Source organism: Diabrotica virgifera, chromosome 2 (genome assembly GCF_917563875.1).
Source record: "Diabrotica virgifera virgifera chromosome 2, PGI_DIABVI_V3a".
Lineage (NCBI taxonomy): Eukaryota > Metazoa > Arthropoda > Insecta > Coleoptera > Chrysomelidae > Diabrotica > Diabrotica virgifera.
Window position 1 is genome coordinate 185,744,892 of NC_065444.1, and position 21,631 is coordinate 185,766,522.

Genomic DNA, 21,631 nt, shown 5'->3' on the forward strand with positions numbered 1-21,631 from the left:
TACAATAATTTTTTATTGGGGGCGGGCGTTACTTTTCATGTAATTGCAATTTAAAATATGTCTTATTTTTAAAAATCGCCGCCATTTTCCGCCATTATATACCATGAAACAACAAGAAACGACAGGAATGACAACCGTTTTATAAACGCAAGAAGGAGAATCCTAACAGTGTTGCCATAGTTATATAAAATATGTTTTCTTATGAAAATTACAATTTTTCAATTCTTAAATATGTCATTTTACTTATTCTGACGCATTTTTAACACAAAATGACTGCTTTATTACAAGGGTCAGGTTAGTTCTGGTTAGGTTTCGTTACGTTAGGTTAGATTACATCAAGTTTATTAATATTATAGTGATTTATGATTATATTTTAATAAATAAATTCTGTGGGATTCCCAGAATACACTTTCAAGGTTGGAATGAAATTTTGTGTATTTCATGGTTATGTACTGTCACTGATTTCGGGAAACCATGTTGCCATGTGAATGACAAAAGATAATTTCACATGAAAACATCGATTTTTGTCCATTTAAGCGTACCATTGATTTGGAATATTTATGCAAACCTCTAAATTTGGCAACTGTTTTTGAAAAATTGGTAGATGCATGCATTGACGCATTTTTTAAACAGTTTATTGTTAGTTTTTAGTTTGTTAGGTCGGTTGTTTGTGCTGCGCCCTGGATTTGGGCGTTGTCTGTTGCATCATATACAAATTTGTGAAAGTGAAGTTAGTTTATCGGGTGGGTTGTGATTGCGCTCAGCGGTCAAATACCTCCTGCGGTTCTCTCAATATAATACCCGTAAGTTAGGTTTGGACCGAAGGGTTAGGCCTTCCTCCTTTCAGACCGCCTGCGCCCAATTGCAATCTGCCCAGTTTATCATTAAATAAAGGTGAAGTGAGACTAAATGGTGTGTAGGTGTTACGAAAGTAAATTTAAGTACAATTAAGGTGTGGCTTTAATACCTATATTCACAAAGAAAAGGCCTCTTTCGAAGCTAGTAAACTGCAGGCAGAGGAAATAAATATGTTGGTGGCAACTTTTATTACATTTAAAGCCACGAATTTGGCTTTGGACTCTCAAATTGCATCGATCTATAGCTGTTTTGTAAGTAATTTTTATTAAATTTTTAAATCTTTAAAAGGTTAAAACTGGCAACACTGTCAAATTTGACCTCTCGGCGCCTGTCCGCCATATTGTTTTGAAATATGACAAAAAAAATATTATTTTAACCAATATTACGTATTTTTTCATAATTTGATTGTAAAAATCAGTTATATGTATTATGTTTCAATTACTTATATTTTATTAAGACATTCTATATACTTTTGTATCCTTTTCACGTAAATTTTTTTTGGCTACTATTACATTTTTTGATTTTTTTCAAATATTTCTTGATTTTTGGGCACTTTTACCAGTTTCCCCCAAAGAAAACAGTAAAATGTCTGCTTTTTTCCACTTTTCAGGCTAAGTCCATAAAAAAATTGGCATTTTCAAGGTCTACCCTTAGAGTAAATTTTTACCATAATTTTAATATAATACCAAATTTTAATATAATACCACTACATCGCAATACCAAAAAATGCAACCCAATGCAACCCACCAACAAGAACCAAACCAAACAAAGAACAAAGTTAACCTAAAATCAAACTGCAACTTCACACACGTCAGACTCCGCACTCTCCTCTTCTACTTCTACCCAAGGGCCACGAGCATGAAGTAACGAATACAGGGTGTCCCCGAAAATAGTGCGTTCCTTTAAGGTCAACGTTTCCAAAAAATTACATTGTTCTCCATAGAAGTGAACTTTATTTTCTTAAAATTAAATAATTTAGCATCGTCCTACAAGAACTCTTTTGTGACTGAAAATTTAACATATTCGAACCCCTTGTTTATTTACTATTTGAGGTGTGATTTTAAAGTTGTTGGCATCGAAAATATAGGTACAGCTGGTTCCAAAAAAAAAACTGATACGACTCTTAAAGCGTATTTTGTAGAAAATTGAGCAGTGTACTTTCTTCTTCTTCTTTTTGTTTTTGGTCTCGCTGCAAGGCAATAACCAGCACGATTTATTGGCGATCTTGATGTAGTCTGGCTCTTAAGCCATATCAAAATCGCTGACTATGTTCTTGTAAAAAGCTTTTGATTAGGTGTGATATAATGAATATGAGTTTAATTATATTTAATTTATTATATTTTGAAGGATAAATACTTATTATTTTCATACTGTCACTGTCACTGCCAAATCTTAAAATTTATCAGATAACTTCAACCTCAAAAAATGACTGTTTGTTTGTTTATTTTATTATTTGTCTGTCATAATAAATATAATATAATGTCAGACCAATCATACACTGCTCAAAATAATCAAATCTTACTAAGAGTCGTATCAGTTTTTTTAGGAACCAGCTGTACCTATAAAAATAATTATTTCTTGCTTAAATAATGTGGCATTTGCTATTATCTGAATAATTATGATTTTGGATTAAGTTTTAGGTAATACATAATATAACTTTTACGTAAGTGACTATGGTTTAATAACTCCTAAAATGTAATTAATGCACCTAAGAAAATTATTGGTAATGATTTTCTGAAATGTATTGAAATATGGAATAATTTTAAACTAATTGATAATGTGAATAATTATTTACAATAAAAGGTCCGCTTGCCACTATGCTAAATTTAGTAGTGAAATTAGTACTAAAAATATTGTATCTACAAATTAGATGCGCGCGCCGATTTAGTACTAAAAATTAAAACATGTTCTAATTTCTTGTACTAAAATTGACACAATATTAAAAAGTGAGTATATGTTGCATATTACTTTTGTTTTGTTTATACATGATAGAAGTGTATCGTTTTTTTCTTAATTGCTAGCATCATTGTAATTACGGCTGCTGCACATAATTTCAGCTTTCGCTTCCTGTTATTGTTCGCATTCATTATTTGCCTCTTTAGCTCTTTATTTTGTTTACTCAAAAATAGGATTAGAAAGGTTTAAAATACTTCTTCAACATCAATATTATCAATATAAAATTAGTAGAGCGCATGCCTACATGCTGATTATAATTCGGATAGTTGCAAACACAAACTTGACACAAACTGACATTTTTCATACTAAATCGACTCGCGCAACTAACCAATATTTTTAGTACTGAAATCAGTACTGAAATTAGTATAATGGCAAACGGGTCTAAGAAACACTTCTTTATCTTTTAATTAAACCTAGTATTATGTATTTATTAATATTTAAAGGTAATGAATGCAAGGGTTTTAACTGAATTACATAGTTTACAGTGGAAATTAAATACAACAGACAACATTTAATAATTCTAATTTAGTTTTTTACACTATGCCCGGACTATCACTAATTTGTTTACTTTGTGAACTCAAATTAAATTATATGTCTGTACTTATATTACTTGACAGCCATTTTTATAATAAATGTTCAAAGTGAGCGCTACTTGCGGGAACACATGCATAGATACGACGAATCCAGTTGTTATGTAGTACCTACTGCCACAGTTAACTAAATTATGTCGGATAGTTTCCACAGCATCAAAAATTAGTTCCCGTAATTCAGCTTCTGTTTGGATTCCATCTCGGTTATCATAAAACTAATTATTTCAGATGAGCCCAGAAATAAAAATCCAGTACATTGAATTCGGGACTTCGTGGTGACCACAGAATGGGTCCATTCCTACCAATCCAACGACGAGGATAAATACAGTCAAACCCGCTTATTAGAATACCTGTTAAAGAAATATCCCGCTTTAAGGAATAGAAATTTGCGGTCCCGGAACGTCTCTACTAGCCACCAATGATCGGTTATTAGAATATCCCTGTTATAAGAATACTTTTTCTTGGCACGAAGGCTATTCCAATAAGCGGGTTCGACTGTAGTATCCAAAAGATTTTTCACAGCTCTGGTAAAATGTGCTGGGGCTCCGTCGTGAAGAAACCACATTTCACGGAGTGTTTGCAAAGGCACGTCTTCAAGAAGTACGGGCAAAACATATTTAGGTCTGTTCCTTTGTTTTAAGTGTAACACTAGTTCTTGAAAAGTGTAAGAAAAGTGTAAAAGTGTTACACTTTCTTGTTTCTTTGTTTTTCTAGTGTTTACACTTTTTTTCACGATACACTCAACTTCTGTCGTAGAACGCGTACAACTCGTTTCTTTGAAATGTTGTAGGAAAAAAAGTGTAACACTTTTCTACACCTACCTCCGAGACGGTGGTGGATATTACACTCGTCCTGCGCAGTATCATCCAACCGGAGCCAGCTGTTTAGCCGTTAAATGTGTTTGTTTACAAAAAAGATATATTTCTTTTTAGTTTAATTTAAACTAGATTTATAAATTGAAAAAACTAAAGTAGCTACAAGTTTTAATTTAATTTTGCTTAACCTCCGAGTGGCACTTTCCTGTAATTTTAAAATTATCACTTTTCAGTGATTTTTTTAATATGCTTTTATGTGCTTTAATATGCTTTTAAGTTCAACAAAGCATTTCCTTTAATTACAATTAAGCCAAAACATCGCAAATCCTGGGCCCTGGACTACTAAAGGTATCCGGTATCCGCATATCAGCCATGAATATGCTTTCACTACTCTACATCAAGAAATTTACTTTCCAATGGCTCTGTCACTGAATATATCAGCAAGTATAGGAAAACCTATTTAAAACTTATAAAATCAGCTACAAAATCGTACTATCAAAATTGTCTGAGAAGCTCTAAAAGTGTTGCAAAAGAAACTTAGTCCATAATAAACGATCTTCGAAATAAAATTCACCCAGCTTAAACATTTTTTCCTTTCAGACCCTGGAAATCTAAATGAATACTTTGTTAATGTGAGTAAAAATATAACATCAACAGCTTCGTGCAATTGTACTTGAGACACTGTGTCAGGTGAGGTGTTTGAAAATTTGAGTAACTTGATTCTGGGGTGTGAATTTCTAAAACTTTTAAGTGTGGTTTTTAACCGTTGAGAAAAATTTTTTATTTAGTGTTGTGTTTATAATTTAATATATGTTTTAAAATGAGTTTTGTTTTATTTTTTGAGAAAAAATTAAAAATACAGCATACTTACAGTACTTTTTTTGAAATGCTATTTTCCAAAGTTTATAAAATTTCTTACGCTCGATTTTATATTAATAAAGTTAAAGTGGACTTTAAATTTAAAGTTTTCTTTAACTGTAACAATTGCTTTTTTTAAGGTAACACACACTTTAACTTTATTATGAAATCGAGCGTTAGTCAAAATTCTAAATGCTCAGTAAATAATAACAACAATTAGGTACTTGTATTGAAAACAACATATTTTGTAATTGGAAAAAAAACAACATATTTGCAACATAGATAACAAAACAACATGCTTTGTTACGTATTTTAAAAAACTCTCCATCATGCATGCTCCATGAGAAAAGAAAATATAAAACTAATTTCATCCTTATTATGTCTCAGATGGCGTAGCTACTTTTGCTATAACTACTCAATGCTTTGCTACTCTACCTACCTACATACAATTTGTATTGTTTTATCAAAAAACAAGCATTTACATACTCTGCAAATTGTATATTTTTTCTTTGCATTTTCATATGAAAAAACCGCGGTATTTATCTTGAACTTTTTTTGAACAAGGTGCAATACTTAGGTAATATTATTATTAATAAAACAAAGTATATTAAAATACAATGTTAAAAACTTTAATAATATTAGCAATATTTAAAAACTTCAATATATTATATTATAGTATACATATTATGAATCAGTAGAAACGATTATATTTAAATTTGGTAAATTATAACTCCAATCGACCAGAGCACGACCACACAACCCAAAACACAAGTACGCAAATATGGTTGTGTGAAGCATGGCTCGAAGCCGTGCAATTTACGAGACTCGCTCGATCTGTAGATCCTTGTGTCCTCATCTCGCCAATTAATGATTCTTTTGAGAAAGGTAAATTTCCAGAGTACCTAAAGACAGCTATCATTATTCCTCTTCATAAGGGTGGTGAAAAATCTAATTCCTGCAAGTATATACCTATTGCATTACTACCGGTACTCCAAAATTATTGAGAGACTCATAAAAGCATGACTTATGTCCTTTCTTGTTGAAAACAACATTTTATTACAAAAGTTCGGCTTTTTAAATAATAAATGTACTGCTGATGCCATGTTTTCTGTACTACATGAGGTTTATCAAGCACTGAGCAATAATCTTCACACTGCCACTGTTTTTTGTGACTATGCCAAAGCTTTTGATTGTGTAAATCATGAAATTTTGATAAAAATAACTAAATTTATATGGAATTCGAAGAATTTCTTTGAATTGGTTTCAATCTTACTTGGATAGTTGGAAACAACTGGTTAGAGCAAATAATACAGACTTTAGTCTCCAAAATATTGTATGTGGGGTCCTCTACAAACCACAAGGTTCAGTATCAGGTCCTCTACTTTTCCTTACGTTTATTAATGACATCCCTAGTTTAAAAATTAATGGAAAAAATTTTCTTTTTGCTGATCATACCAGTATTACTTGGAGCAACTCAAATATTGCTACTATACCTTCTGATCTACTCACAATAAAAACCTGGTCCGATTCTAATTTACCTTTTTTTAACATAAAACAGTAGCATTATCCTATACAGGAGCTCGTCAATCTTTACCTCTTAACACATTCACAGACACAACTGCATATGAAGCCACTTACTCCATAAGATGTGTCTACATCTAAAGTGTGTCTGTGAATGTGTTAATAACAGCCAGATCAGTATCGTTGATTCTGTAAAGTTTCTTGGTATTTTTTTTAGATAGCAATCTTAAGGGTTAAAAGGGTCTAAAGGGATAAACATTCACTGAAAGCGATATTATCTTTAATACCCGTGGTGCCTTCAACATTTAATGTCTGACTAAATTATTCTTTATAGGCAAAAAAATTTAAGGAATTTTGAATTAATTAGTTTTTAAATAAGTACATTTACCAGCAACAGTTGTAACGTAATTGTGTCAACTCGACAGTATTTAACTAGTTATTTGAATTTAATACCCTAGCTAGGGCATTATTTTTCAAAATAAATATTGAAAAATAACGCCCTAGGGCATTATAATATAACTTACTTTGAAATCATGTACAGTGAAACCTTGATTATCCGTCTCTCCATTAACCATCACCTCTGTTAACCGTCAGGGTACATACAGAAGTTGTATTGAGTTATACATTAGCAATCATTTAAATGCAAAAAAATAAAAAAAAAGGTAATTTGATTTGTGATGAGGACACAAACGGCTATCCATTGCTGACAGATAAAGAACTCATTGAAATGGCAACAAAGGCGGACCAAACCTATTCGGAAGCTGACACAGTAGCTATATTGATGCTTGGACACAAGGAAGCTTGACTGTAGCTATATTGATGAACCTATTGTAACTGACAAAGATTTGCGTAAATAATCTAGAGAAGCTGCATCGCATATGCAATAATTCATCGGGTGGTATTCTCAACAAGAAGAAGCCAATAAAGTAGATTGCATGATCTTATGCCTTATGCCGATTAAGAAATTCAGCCGTCGCAAAATATGAAGCAGCAGTAAAACAAACACAAATTTCAGAATATTTTAAATTGATTCGATTGTATGAACACAAATCCCTCTTATATTGTCAAACAAACCATACAAATGAAATTTGAGAGTTGTACTATGAATTTTTATTTTTTTTTAATGTTCTGTTAACCGTCTTTTCGATTATCCGTCATACCCTTGGTCCGGTGCCCTGACAGATAATCGAGGTTCTACTGTAATAATATTAATGTCCGACTGGTATATTATTTGACAAATAATGACATGATTTTGAAGTCAGTTTGATAAATAATGACATGATTTCGAAGTCAGTTAAGTATGATATAATGCCCTAGGCTCTAGGGCATTATTTTGAAAAATTACGCCCTAGGGTATTAAATTTAAATAACTAGTTAAATACTGTCAAGTTGACAAATAACAACCCAAGTAAAACTATGGTTACCACAATTACGTACGACTATTGCTGGTAAATGTACTTATTTGAAAACTAATTAATTCAAAATTCCTTCAATTTTTTGCCTATAAAAAATAATTTAGTCGGACATTAAATGTTGAAGGCACCACGGGTATTAACGATAATATCGCTTTCAGTCAACTTATATCCCTCAGGCCAAAGGCCCTCAGTATATACACCATTGACCTCAAGTTTTATTATCCTTATAATACCCTTGGTACCTTAACTATAATCTCACAATCAGCCCATAGAAGGTGTCAAACAAATAAAATATTTGGGAATCATACTTGATAATTTATTAACAATTAAACGATTACTTTATTGATTACAGTTAATTTATTTAATGGAAATTAAGGTAATAATAATAATAATGTTTATTCAAAAATAATCAAATATAAAATCTTCCTGAGACTAAAAACATATTTAAGTGTATAATTAATAAGAATTAACATAGGAAGCCACAAGGAAATAAATCTGCACGTAGCTATAGCCCAAAGTAACTCCTGTTATTTATCCAAATCTTTACTAGTCAAACACATTTGTTTTGAAATTCCAGCAGTTTCTTCTTTTTATACCTTTTAAACATCTGGTGGTTGTTCCTAAAACAAAGACATAAATAAAAATTCTACATTGTGTACCATAAAAAAATCATAAAAATGTGGAAAGTATCACAAGAATAAAGAAAAGTCCCAGATATAAAATTCACTATTAAAATAAAAATAGTAAATAATTATTTATATCTGACACTTTTCTTATTGGAACTTCTTTCTGGTAACATCCTTAATCTCTGACTTTTACAATTTATAAGACAAGAGATGATGAATAAAGAAAGGGAAAAGGACTCTGCAGTATACAGTTACATTCTGCTTTCATTAATCTAGAAAAAAGATCAGAAAGATAATTCAAAGTCCGAAATTGTAAAAGTCAAAAAGAGATTAAGGATGTACCAGAAAGGGGTTCCAATAAGAAAAGTTTCAGATTTAAATAATTATTTACTATTTTAATAGTGAATTTTGTATCTGGGACTTTTCTCTTTTCTTTAAGAGATATCGCTGAAGCATCCTAATAGTAGATAACTATTTTTGAAATTCCACTTAAATAGACAATTTGATTTCGTTTTGATTCAGAGGTGTGCAGGCAGCTCCACTGGGGACGCCGTAAGGCAGAAACAACTGTCTGAAGATTGTGTATCGCCTCTGGATCGAAAGGAAACATAAACTGTCTCTTCACTATCACAAGAGTATTTTAATATTTTTATTGAATAAAAGTAGTCAAAAAAAAAGGACTAGTTGGTGGAGCGAAGAGATAAAAATAGCTGTGAAAGAAAAGAAAGTACCATGGAGAGCTTATCTAGAAAATAACAGTTAATAAGCAAGGAAGCTTGTGAAAGAAAAAGTTAAAAAAGCTAAATTGGAACAGTGGGAGAGATTTGGAGAAAAGATGGAGCAAGACAGTAGTAGGACAAACCAAAAATTGTTCTATTAAGGTCTGAAAAAATGAGAGGTAAATCAGGTAGTACTGTCGTGCAAATAAAAAAAAATAAAATGGAGAAACACTTACCCAACCACAAGATATAATTAATAGATGGAGTAAATATTCCAAAGAGTTGAGTAATGAAATAACAATGGAAGAATTAACGGAAGCCATTGCAAAAATGAAAAATGGTAGTGGCAGGAATAGATAATATCAAAACACGATTGTTGAAATATATGGGGGAATCTGCATTACACTACTTACACAAATTACTGATAACAATTTGGAAACAGAAACGCATCCCAGAAGATTGGGCAACAGCAGTAATGGCTCTTCTGGTAAAGAAGGGAGGTAAAAAAGTAATGTTCAAATTATCGAGGTATTTTCATGCTAAGTGTACTGGCTAAGATTTATGAATGAACACTGGAGATGAGACTGAGAAAGAAAGTGGAACATCAACTAGACGATGCACAAAAAGGTTTCTGACCGGGCACAGTGTCCAAGATCATATCTTTACTATAAGACAATGGAAAAAGCCTTTGACAAGGTACCCGGACATCACATTTGGAAAGGGCTTGAACTGTTCGATGTTGGAGGAGAACTAATTGATGCAAGTAAAATTTATGTACTGGAACATTGTGCGAGCATTAAACTGTGAATCAAACAAATTTGCTAATACACAAGGAGTAAGGCAAGGTGGAGTTTTAAGCTCACTGCTATTCATTATATTATATATATGAATGAACCAATAAAAAAAATGCAGTAGAGTCCCGAAAATTAGATTTAGGTTACCATTGATTAAAAAGTATAACTCTGAGTAAATGTGTATCTGCAGATGACATTGCATTGATACCAAGTTCAGAGAAATCTTTACAAAGCAACCTAAATTTATAGACGAGAGAACTTGCAGACAAAGGAATGAAAATAAAATTAGCAAAGACTAAAACTTTACTTATTTCCAAGACACTGAAAGAAATCCATATAAACCTAGACGGAAATTTAGTAGAACATATGAATGATTTTGAATATTTATAAACTATAATAGACAAAAAATGCAAAAAAAAATGAACAACAGAATTGCTAAAACATCACGATTATATCACTCCCTCACTACAGGTTTCATTAGCAAAAGAGAAATTAGTGAGAAGACAAAAGGGACAGTATATTATATACCTCCCTTCTCTGCTTCATGGAAGTGAAACATGGCTGGCTTTCCTAATAATTAAGCTTGAATATCACATCTTTATTATTATTGTAGACATTTAAAATCCTTATTAATTGAATTACATTAAACTTACCACTTATAAAATGTTTACTTTTCATATTTTAATTTTAGTTCCCTTATATCTGTTCTTCTTGTGGCTTTTATCCATTGTCCCCGGCTTTGTTTGGATAATTCATTTAAATGTATTGCATGGGGAGCCTTGGGAACAGTACAAAATAAGACTTTTCCCTGTCTGCCCTACTCCCACAATTTACAACAATACAAGTTACATGTATAAGCTTCCCAAGAAAGAAAAACTGATAACTGCTATGGACTAATTCAGTTCTGTAGGCGATAAACTACTTTATATTTGATTTGCTGCACACAATTTCGCTGCACAATCGACAATAAAAACAAACAGGATATTCTTTACAAATGTAAATATAAGGATTAGGTTATGTTATGTGCCCCCAGTTAGGCCATATTCGGAAGTTCCTTGTCCCTTTGCTTGATTGGCACACCGATAATTTTCGTTTAATACTGTCCGCTGTCATGAGCCATAGATTAATAATATAGTATTACCGGATAGATAGGCAACTCACTGTAAAAATTTGGTTCCTTTCGCCACTTGCGACCGTAGTGTTAACTAATCACCATTTGGCGGGAAATTTAAATGGACAAGCATTAATTTCATCCGTTCAGCGCCTCTTGCGGGCCCTTTCGTTACTAATTAAAATATCTTATAATCTCACCTATATTATTAACATAAAATACCAGAACTTACTAAGCTTGTTAAAGTATTTTATTTAAATAATATCTAAGTAATACTCATAAATTATTCGGAATTCCCAAGTTACAAAAATATGTTATTTTTGCTGTCAAATTTAGTAAGGAAAAGGGATATAAAAAAAGTTATGACAATGTTTTTCTAAATATAGGTACGTGTATTTATTTGTTGTTTCAGATAAAACAGTTATAAACTAATTACTATTTACCTATCTATGCATTTTTCTAACTTTTCTATGATTTGTACACAACGGTACACAACAATAATAAACCATGTTCAGTTTTTTTATTAACACAACACAAAAGTTCTTTCGTTTAGTAACTAAAACAAAACTACACTTTATCAACGAAGGATAAGGAACCAACTTAAATTGAAATTACTAAGAACAAATCGTTAAAGGTAATACAATAAAAAATAAAAACTGTAAACTAATGGAAAATTTTTTCCACTAACTGTCATTACTTTTGATAGAATTGACATTGCCGAGTTAAGCCTCGTTTGATTATTTTATTTATGACATTCAGATATGGCGTTAACATAAATGATTGGTTAAAGTCTTCGTGAGCGAGATAGGCTGTCATTTCTCTTTATTAGCTGACGGTAGTGAAAGTGATGGGGGAAATTCCCCAGTTTGTTCATATAAGATTCCGGGGCATGGTCATGAGCCGCTGTCACATCCGCTGTCATTTTACACTCAAATGTCCATAGAATTTCGTACACTTACACCATAGCCACCTTTACTTAACAAGCCATGAAGAGAAAAAGGCAACATCGCAATTGATGACGTGCGTAGTCCGACTTTCGGACTACCGCTTTTGAAAACACAATTTTAAAGTAGAAATTCTGGTAAAATTTATAGTATTTTTTGAGTCGAACAAGAAAATATTATTAATTAGAAGTTTGTACAAAATAAAATTAAAAGTACTTCCTTGTAAGTAACGTTTATTATACAAAAAAAAACCAATAACAAGAATATACATGGGATTAATTTCTTTCGAATCCTAAGAAAACTAATGAGTATTTTTCAAAAATTTAAACGCAGAATGAAAGATTACGTTAGGACCGAGGGCCGAAAGTCCCTGAAAACTTCTATGTTTATTATAATAAGTTACAGGGGCGAAAAATTAAGAAAATTTAGTGTGATTTTTAGTTTCAAATATGTCATTCAAAAACAACTTTTCATTCATTCTAAGGGACTTTCGGCCCTCGGTAATAAAGTAATCTTTCATTCAGCGTTTAAATTTTTCAAAAATACTTATTAGTTTTCTCAGGATTCGAAAAAAATGATTGCATTTAAAATACACTGAAAATTTTGACAGGCGTCAAAATTTTGCATTTTGTTCCTTTCCCTTTAAAGTTTTTCGCACTTATTTAGAAACACCCTGAATTGATAAAGAACAAAAATCTAGTTGTTAAAGTAGCTAATTTTTTTTATTATCCAACATAAACGAAATAATAAAAAAAACAGAATGTTATTAAGAAAACCAGAGTCTATAGTTGGGTTTTAATATATTATTATTATTATACAAAAAATAATCAATAACAAGAATATGTGTAAAGTACTTTATTTTAAATAAATAATATCTTATTTTAAATTATATACAAATATCGCTAGAAATAACTATAACAACAATTTCTCACATGGTTTGATGTGAAGTGTTGGGGTTTAGAATTAACTGCTTAGCAACAATATTATTACAGCATATTTTGTTAAAGAATCAGGCTATAACATATTAAAAAAATCACTTGAATCGGCCAACAGGTTTAGTAAATATAAGACATCAAAAATGACAAAAATTTTAAGTGGACGCATTTCTATATGCACGTAAGTTTATATAAAAATATATTATACTATAAAATATAGTATATAAAAATATATTATATTGAACTAAAATCATCTTAATACATACCTTTTAATATTCTTTATAATTTGGAGCACGAAATATTGTAAAATGTTTGAGTTTTTCTGTAAATACAGTGAATATTATTTAAAAACATTTAAAAATAAATGAGAACTGTCAGAATTAACCGGTCTACGCTTAGATGTTGCCAAGTTTCAACTTCATGGCTTGTAAAGTAAAGGTGGCTATGCTTACACTCAAAAGTGTAACACTAAAAAACAAAGGAACAGACCTATTTTACATGCCTCTCCTTAGTGTTCTGGGTAATTCATATGGTCCTATTAAACGATTATAAGTTTATGCTAAATATTCGTTGAATTTAATATAATAAATTGTTTAACTAATTGATCAAATTAAATTTTGATGGAAGAAATTTGGAAATGGAAGAACATTAAAGCTATCTCATTTTTATAACAAAAACAAAAAAAATATATGGGCATTACATGGGCGACATGGGCAGTATTCTTTGACATGGGCATTACTACGGTGTGGGCGGAAAGTGAGACTACATGAATTTTGTTCAAAAATGTAACTAATGTCCACTTTACATCAACAATAAATTGAATAAGAAATTGACAAAGTTATTCAAGGCCAAATTTAACGTGTACAAAATATAGGGTTTGTAAAAGAAAATGAAGGAATTTGATGAAATAGAACAATTGGATATGTTTTATTTTGTCAAATTTCTTTATTTTCTTTTTATTCACGGCAAAATTGGGTGTTTTGTATAAGTCAAATTTGACCTTGAATAACTTTGTCAATTTCTTGTTCAATTTATTGTTGATGTAAAGTGCACTTAATACAATTTTACCTATAAAACTCTTAGTACCACTTACTTTACAAACATCTTGCTAAACGATGTTTCATTCAAAAAAAATCTCAAAAATTTAATTCAAATGATACGTTTCAAAAAATGTAATTTTTGAAAACTTCGTAGTTTTACACAATTACGATCACTTTTAAGAGAATATTGCTCAAGTTAAAAGGGCTACATTACAATTTTATGGGTGTTTTTTAAACCTTACGATGTATTATTTTTTCTTCTTAAAACTTCTTTTTGAGAACATTAAGTATGGTGCAAATGAAAGGAATAAATTCGATATTTCGTAAACCGGCGACATTAAGGAAAGATCCCGAAACAGGTCGATTTTATTTTTAAATTATGATACATATTTTGGCATATACGGCATAATAGTGACGTCATCTATCTGGGCGTGATGACGCAATCGATGATTTTTTAAATGAGAATAGGGGTAATGTGCTAGCTCATTTGAAAAGTTATTCAATTATCTATTCAGTAATATTAACATTTACATAATTATTTACACAGGGTGTCCAAAAATAATTATCAAATTAACTTATTTAACAAAAAAAAAGAAGAATGTATGTAATTTATTTAATTCAAAATACATTTTACTGCTGTCACAAATAAGAAAAAAATGTTTGTTCCACAAATAAACATTGCTTTTTGCTTAAATTAAATGTTCAAAGTTCCAAGAGGCCGGTAGCTGGCGGGAGCTGGCTTGAACATTGAATTTCATCGAAAAGGAATATTTATTTGTAAAATAAACATTTTTTCTGTTTTTGGATAACAGTAAAATATATGTTGAGTTAAATACATTACATATACATTCTTCTTTTTTTGTCAAATAATTTAATTAATTTTTTTTTGGACACCTTGTATAAATATTTATGTAAAAGTTTATATTACTAAATAGAGAATTGAATAACCTTTCAAATTAGCTAGCACACGACCCCTGTTCCCATTTAAAAAAGTATCGATTACGTCATCACGCCCAGATGGATGACGTCACTAGTATGAAATATACGCTAAAATATCGTAATTTAAAAATAAAAATCGACCGGTTTCGGGATTTTTTCTTAAAGTCGACGGTTTACGAAATAACGAATTTATTCCTTTCATTTGCACCATACTGTATATTCATAGACATTAACCGTAGACAAAGCATGCTGAGCAAAAAAGCGTAACGCGGGAACAGTCGATCGGTGGTCTATCTATCTCTTTTTACTAAGCTTGTATTTATATTTCCCTCCCAGCCGCCATATTGATTTAATTTTGACAGCAAATATAAATGCCCTATATATTTAGAATAGGGCTTTTCATTCACAGTCATTTGTTTCGAGCTTCTGTCATGTGTCACATAATATTAATATATCTACATCATACGTTATTGGTATCTACAATAATACAAACGTCATATATTAATATTATGTGACACTTAGACAAGGAAACTCTTTTTTCCTTGTCTAAGATGTGACACATGACCTAAAAAGAGGAGCGCCTAAAAGGAGGACTTCGCAGATCGTGCCGTGACGTCACACGTAACCAACAGATGAGGAGTGACGTCAAACGTCACCAATTATGTCAAAGTCAAATGTTGCAATGTTGGTGATTTAATTAAACTGATTTTTGTGTTTATTTTTATTGCAACTTCTAATAAATTATAAAATATCGATTCACATAATAATAATCAAGATGATTTTATTTTCATTGTGGAAGAAGGAAATGTAAGTATGTAAATCAGAATTAATAAAAATAATTATATAAAATCATGAAGTAGACACACAATAATCAGAAAACAATATTGTTTTAAAAAGAAAACATTCAAAAATATGGATTGGTGAAGAAGTAAAAACAAAATAATGCTAAGTTTACTGAAGAGTTTGAACAAGAGGTTAATCAGTTTTAAATAAATATATATAAATATATCTATTATATTACCTACATAGTTGAAAACTTTTTATATGTAAGTAAACAAGACCCCCAATACATCAATCAATAACAAGACACAGAAAAGTTAAATAAACACATGATAGGATCATAGCTAATGAAACAGAAAAAGTGGACTATTATTCAATTATGTAAAAATTTGTTAATGTTGGGAAAACTTTGAAAGCCTTACAATACTGCAGTAGTAAAAATGAAAGATTACCCATGAACGAACATATAAAACACGCTGTATTTTTCTGTCACCCTGTCACAAAAAAAATGGCCAAAGTAAGTACATGTAATACTTATAAGCAGTCCTTATAGTATTGGTACTAGTTCATTATTTTCTGGAACATAGAAAAGATGTGTTTATGATCGATCGCTCATGGGTAATCTTTCATTTTTCGTACTATATTATATAAATATAATCCAATCCAATTATTGGTACCTATATTGAATAGTAGGCTAGGACTAAACCAATTAGTTATATCAAAAGACAATAATTTTTTAATATTGTACAGGGTGTAACAAAAATACACGTCATAAATTTAATATGAACCTAACTTATCTTACTATAAATGTGCACATAAAAAAAGTTACAGCCATTTGAAGTTACAAAATGAAAATCAATTTTTTCCAATATATCGAAAACTATTAGAGATTTTTTATTGAAAATGGATATGTGGCATTCTTATGGCAGTAGTATCTTAAGGGCACCCAAAGTCCCATTTAACGACAATGTTAACAATATGTCACATATATCTGTAACTAAAGCACTTAGAGACCTAATTCTTTTTTTATTTTGAAACTACATTTTAGTGCGGCGTAAATTTTTGTAAAGTTGGAGTGAAAGAAAATTTTATTTTAAAATTTTTTAAAATACTCGTACAAAAAAACCCAAAAAAGTTTAGATTTTATTTTTTATTTTACTTGTTTTTGTACATTTTGCAATAAAACTTTACGCAGCACTTGATATTGTCCATCTACAACTACTGTAAAAATTTGGACCTTCTATCATCTAAGGATCCAGAGATATTTGACATCAAAAGTGCAAAACCTAGTAATTTGGGAAATCGCAAAAACATAAAACACTCTAATAGGCTATAAAGCTACCGGTACACAGTAAGTTAAGTGCAGACGTTCAGAAAACAAATAATTTTGACATATTTGTATATGGTTAAGTACGATTATGGAGACTTGGTAATAATATGAAAATTTATTTATGATTTACATTTTTAGGTATATTTTGAACCATATTAAAAACGAAGCCATATCTCGATAAAAGGTGCCTTATTGAAAAAATACAAAGAGGCAAACAAGTTTTAAAAACACTGTGTTCAACTAATGGTACCGCAGTAATAGTTTAATTGGAACATACAGTAGGAAAAATGAAAGAATACCCATGAACTAACATATAAAACATGCTGTATTTTCCTGTCACCCTGTCACAAAGAAAATTGTCCAATGCAAGTACATGTAACAATAATTATTACCAGTGCTGTTTTTGTGACGGTACACGCCGGTACGCCGTACTGGTACCTCTTGGTACAAAAAATAAAAAAATCAACAAAATTATAGACAAATTCTTGAATTTTTCCCTTGCTCCCAAATAGCTTTAAAACGCCATTATTGAGGATAAATTTAAAAAGTTTTCCCGGGAGTGGACCCCCCTTATGAAGAATCCCCAGACCCCCAGGAACATTGCGTACCGGAACCTTAGCGTACCGGACCATTGCGTACCGGAACCTTATATTGTTACAAAAACAGCACTGATTATTACAAGTACTTGCGCTGGCCAATTTTTTGTGTGACACGGTGACAGGAAAATACAGCGTGTTTTACATGTTCATTCATGGGTATTCTTTCATTTTTCCTACTGTACACAAACATTTGGGGGGTTTAAAGGAACCAAACCCCCATAAAGTTTTTATGTAAACATATTAAAAAAGAAGCCGCAACTCGATAAAAACTGATTTATCAAAAAAAGAAAGTTTTAAAAATATTGAATTTAACTAATATGGTACCACAATAATTTAATTGGAACATACACAAAAGTTTGGGGGAGTTTAAGGGAACAAAACCCCCATAAAATTTTTATGGGGTGCACAAATTTCACTATAATTTGAGATTTTAAGATTTTCCTGCCATAAGAATGTCACATGTCCATTTTCAATAAAAAATCTCTAATAGTTTTCGATATATTCGAAAAAATCGATTTTCGTTTTGTAACTTCAAAGGGCCGTAACTGTTTTTATGTGCATATTTGTACTAAGCTAAGCTAGTTACATTCAAACTATTTTTGGTCCTAGAATATGCGATTTAATTTATGACCTGTATTTTCGTTACACTCTGTATAATTAATGTGGCAAAATTGAAGAATCCAATAACGGGAATAAAATCTAATTTTAATATTTGTTATTACCTACCTTTCTCATATAATTATGTCTGAATTTATTCTAAATAAAAAATGTAATTACAGATATTGCAATCATGTAGATGGAATCCCGCATTCTTTAAGAAAAAAAAAGCAATTTCCAGAAGGAAACTACCAATAATAAAATAAAGTAGATAATGCAAGAAAGAACAAAGCCATTATTTAACATAGCTCAACAACTTCACATAGAAAAAGATGAGGAAAGGGCACAACAGAAGTATGCCAGATAAAAGGGTAGAAGGGAGACACAGATAAGAAGTGGATTTATTCAATTTAAAAATTAAACTGCAAATGACAAATAAATAAATAATAAAAAATATCATAGGTGTATATTAATCATTTTTCTATTTCCCCATGTCCCATAACACAAAAATATTCTATAAGATTAGAAAACATCTCCAAAATTATCTTCATTTTGATCTCTCCCTCTCTCTCTCTCTGTGTATGATATGGATTATTTCTGTGCGATATAACAATTGAATCAGTTCAAGTGTGTTCCACTTACATTGGCTAAAATACAAAACCTCTTCTTCCATATACAAAAAGGATGTATTTGTGGATAGTTTGGATGGTTTAGTGAACTCATTAAAAATAGCATTAGTAGATAATCAGACTGTCCAAGTAACAGATATTTGTTACCATTACTACCATTTGCCCATTACTACGATTTGAATTTAAACAGCAATAATACAGAATTATTTATATTTCGCACAAAAAATATGTATAAAAGTATTATTTTAAAGTATTTAAAACATATCCAGGAAGCATCACGAAATTGTCAGTCTTCCCATATTCTATATATTTATTGAAAATTTTGAGAATTTTATTATACATCGAGTACATGTTTTAGATGTTTATTGTTTTATAACTTTGTATTTTTTTGTATCCTTTTTTTACAAGGTACATTTTTGAGAATCATGAGCATCTATAATCTGACATTCTAGCTACATACTATACATTTGTATTCTCAAATTATGATCCAACATCTAATTTAATATTTGATAACGCTGCTCAAAAAATTACATTTAATAAAAACAAAACAACATATAATTTATGCTTAAGAATTTTTAGAAAGGCCAAGATAAACAGTTTACACAAATTGAAGATATTTTAAGTAATCTTAGTATTACTCTATAGAAACAAATATTCTTTTTATTTATTTTACGCTGCAACCACAAGGGATATTAGCGACATAAAAACATAATACAGGTAAAGTTACAATAGCTGACAATATAATCTAGTGTCTTTTATATAACTTACATTCATGTTTACTCCTAAGGCTTCCTTTATATACTTTGGGATATTGTGCTTTTTATTGTAGGTTCATATATTTTGCACTGAATTAATATATGCTTCACAGAGAGCTTTGTTTGGCAATTTTCGCATATTGGTCGCACAGTTCGCGTAAATAGGTGCTTATGGGTTAAGTTACTGTGTCCCAGCCGCAAATGTGTTATTTTCACTTGGTCGGGTCTATCTGCTGTTGGCCGAAGCCACGGTTTCACTAATTGTTTAATTTCTTTGAGTTTGTTTTATGGTGTACTCCGCTTATTTTGCCACGCACTTAACCCATTACATTTTATTTCTGACTTCAAATCATAAGTAGAAACCTCGTTAATATGAATGGAGTCCTGGCAGAAGGATGTCGAGCAGGCTAGTTGATCATCATCATCTTGGTGTTACAGCCCTTAAAGAGCCTCGATCTTCTCAAGCGTTCTACGCCATTCTGTTCTGTCCCTTGCTTGCACTTTCCAGTAAACAGCTAGTTGATCTGCTTCTGTTATTTCCTTGTATACCCGAATGCGATGGGACAAACATAAAGTCGAAAGTGAGCTTATTTTCAGTTAGGGTCGCTATTTCTGATTGAATAGATTGAAAAGCGACATTTGAATTTGTCAAAAAAATATTTTTTTTCAAATTATCATGAAGAAATTTTGCAGAGTTACATTAACGAGAGATTATGTAGAATAAAACAAAAACGTGAAAGAAAATAATTTATTATATAATAGAATTGAAATGTGCTTTATTGTTACTGAAAATTTTACAATTTTCTAGACAAAGCTTACATAGAGTCAGAAAAATAGTAAATTGTAATCTTGTTATTGTTATTTAATAACAATAACAAATACAATTTACTGAGTTTAGCTAAAACTAAGTCTTTAAACTGAAGATTCACTAATTCTGTAACATGGTCGTGTTTCTCCAATAAATGAGCACATGTCTTTATTAAAATTGAAAAAAAAGTTACATTCCTTGCAGCAATATCTTTGAGGAGTTTCATATTCTATATAGTTTGCATACTTTGTATGCATGTTTCTATTGTGCCGATTGAGTCTGAAACTCCTTATTACACTCACGGCAAAACACTCCCATTTTCCTTTATTTTTTAGGAAAGAAACCCACAATAATTATTAAAATACGAATCAACAGCAGACTGCCAAAAAATAATTTCTTAGGTTATGTTATGTTATACCAAATGGGTGCGTTCGGACGACCATAGCGGCTGGCGGTCAGCAGAAATCGGCTGAGTGGTTGTATCCAGCCGTGATAGGGAAAGCTTAGTAAATCTCTCAGCGGCTGGCTTCCAGCGGTGACGTCTGACAGCTACTACTGGCTCAGCTGTCCAGCCGCTGTGGTCGTCCGAACGCACCCAATCAAACAGCAACAGCACAAATCACATGTGGGTGGTGACGTCACGGCACGATCTGCGAAGTCCTCCTTTTAGGCGGTCCTCTAAAAAGCCCTATTAGGGAATCCATCGACCTGTCAAAGTTAAATCACGTGATCTTTGGTTGGCACACAAAACTGTTCTTAACCTAAACTCAATGTAATTATTGATTTTTCTTATTTGTTTTTTGTCGTGATTTTGAGGTAGTATAGTATTTAAAGACATTCATTAGATTAATTATTTTATAAACTTTACGTTTTTGGTGATTTTGAGTGCTGACAACATGCCTGTGACTTGTATATTAGTGAACTGTGGAAATCCAACTGATCGGGATAATGTTAATTTTAATTTGTTTTTGTCCTGATTTTGAGCTAATATAGTATTTAAAGACATTCATTA

At 31.0% G+C, this 21,631-nt stretch overlaps 2 long non-coding RNA genes across 2 annotated transcripts; one reads left to right on the forward strand and one right to left on the reverse strand.

The window, feature by feature from the left end:
- Positions 1-8,315: 8,315 nt before the first annotated feature.
- On the reverse strand, positions 8,316-11,432 carry LOC126880328 (uncharacterized). Its single transcript, XR_007696563.1, has 2 exons — positions 10,806-11,432; positions 8,316-8,633 (listed from the first exon to the last, which is right to left on the reverse strand). It is a non-coding gene; the product is annotated as an uncharacterized LOC126880328 (long non-coding RNA).
- A 4,084-nt stretch (positions 11,433-15,516) lies between these two features.
- On the forward strand, positions 15,517-18,894 carry LOC126880324 (uncharacterized). The gene is made up of 2 exons (XR_007696559.1): positions 15,517-15,928; positions 18,610-18,894. It is a non-coding gene; the product is annotated as an uncharacterized LOC126880324 (long non-coding RNA).
- The last annotated feature ends 2,737 nt before the right edge of the window (positions 18,895-21,631 follow it).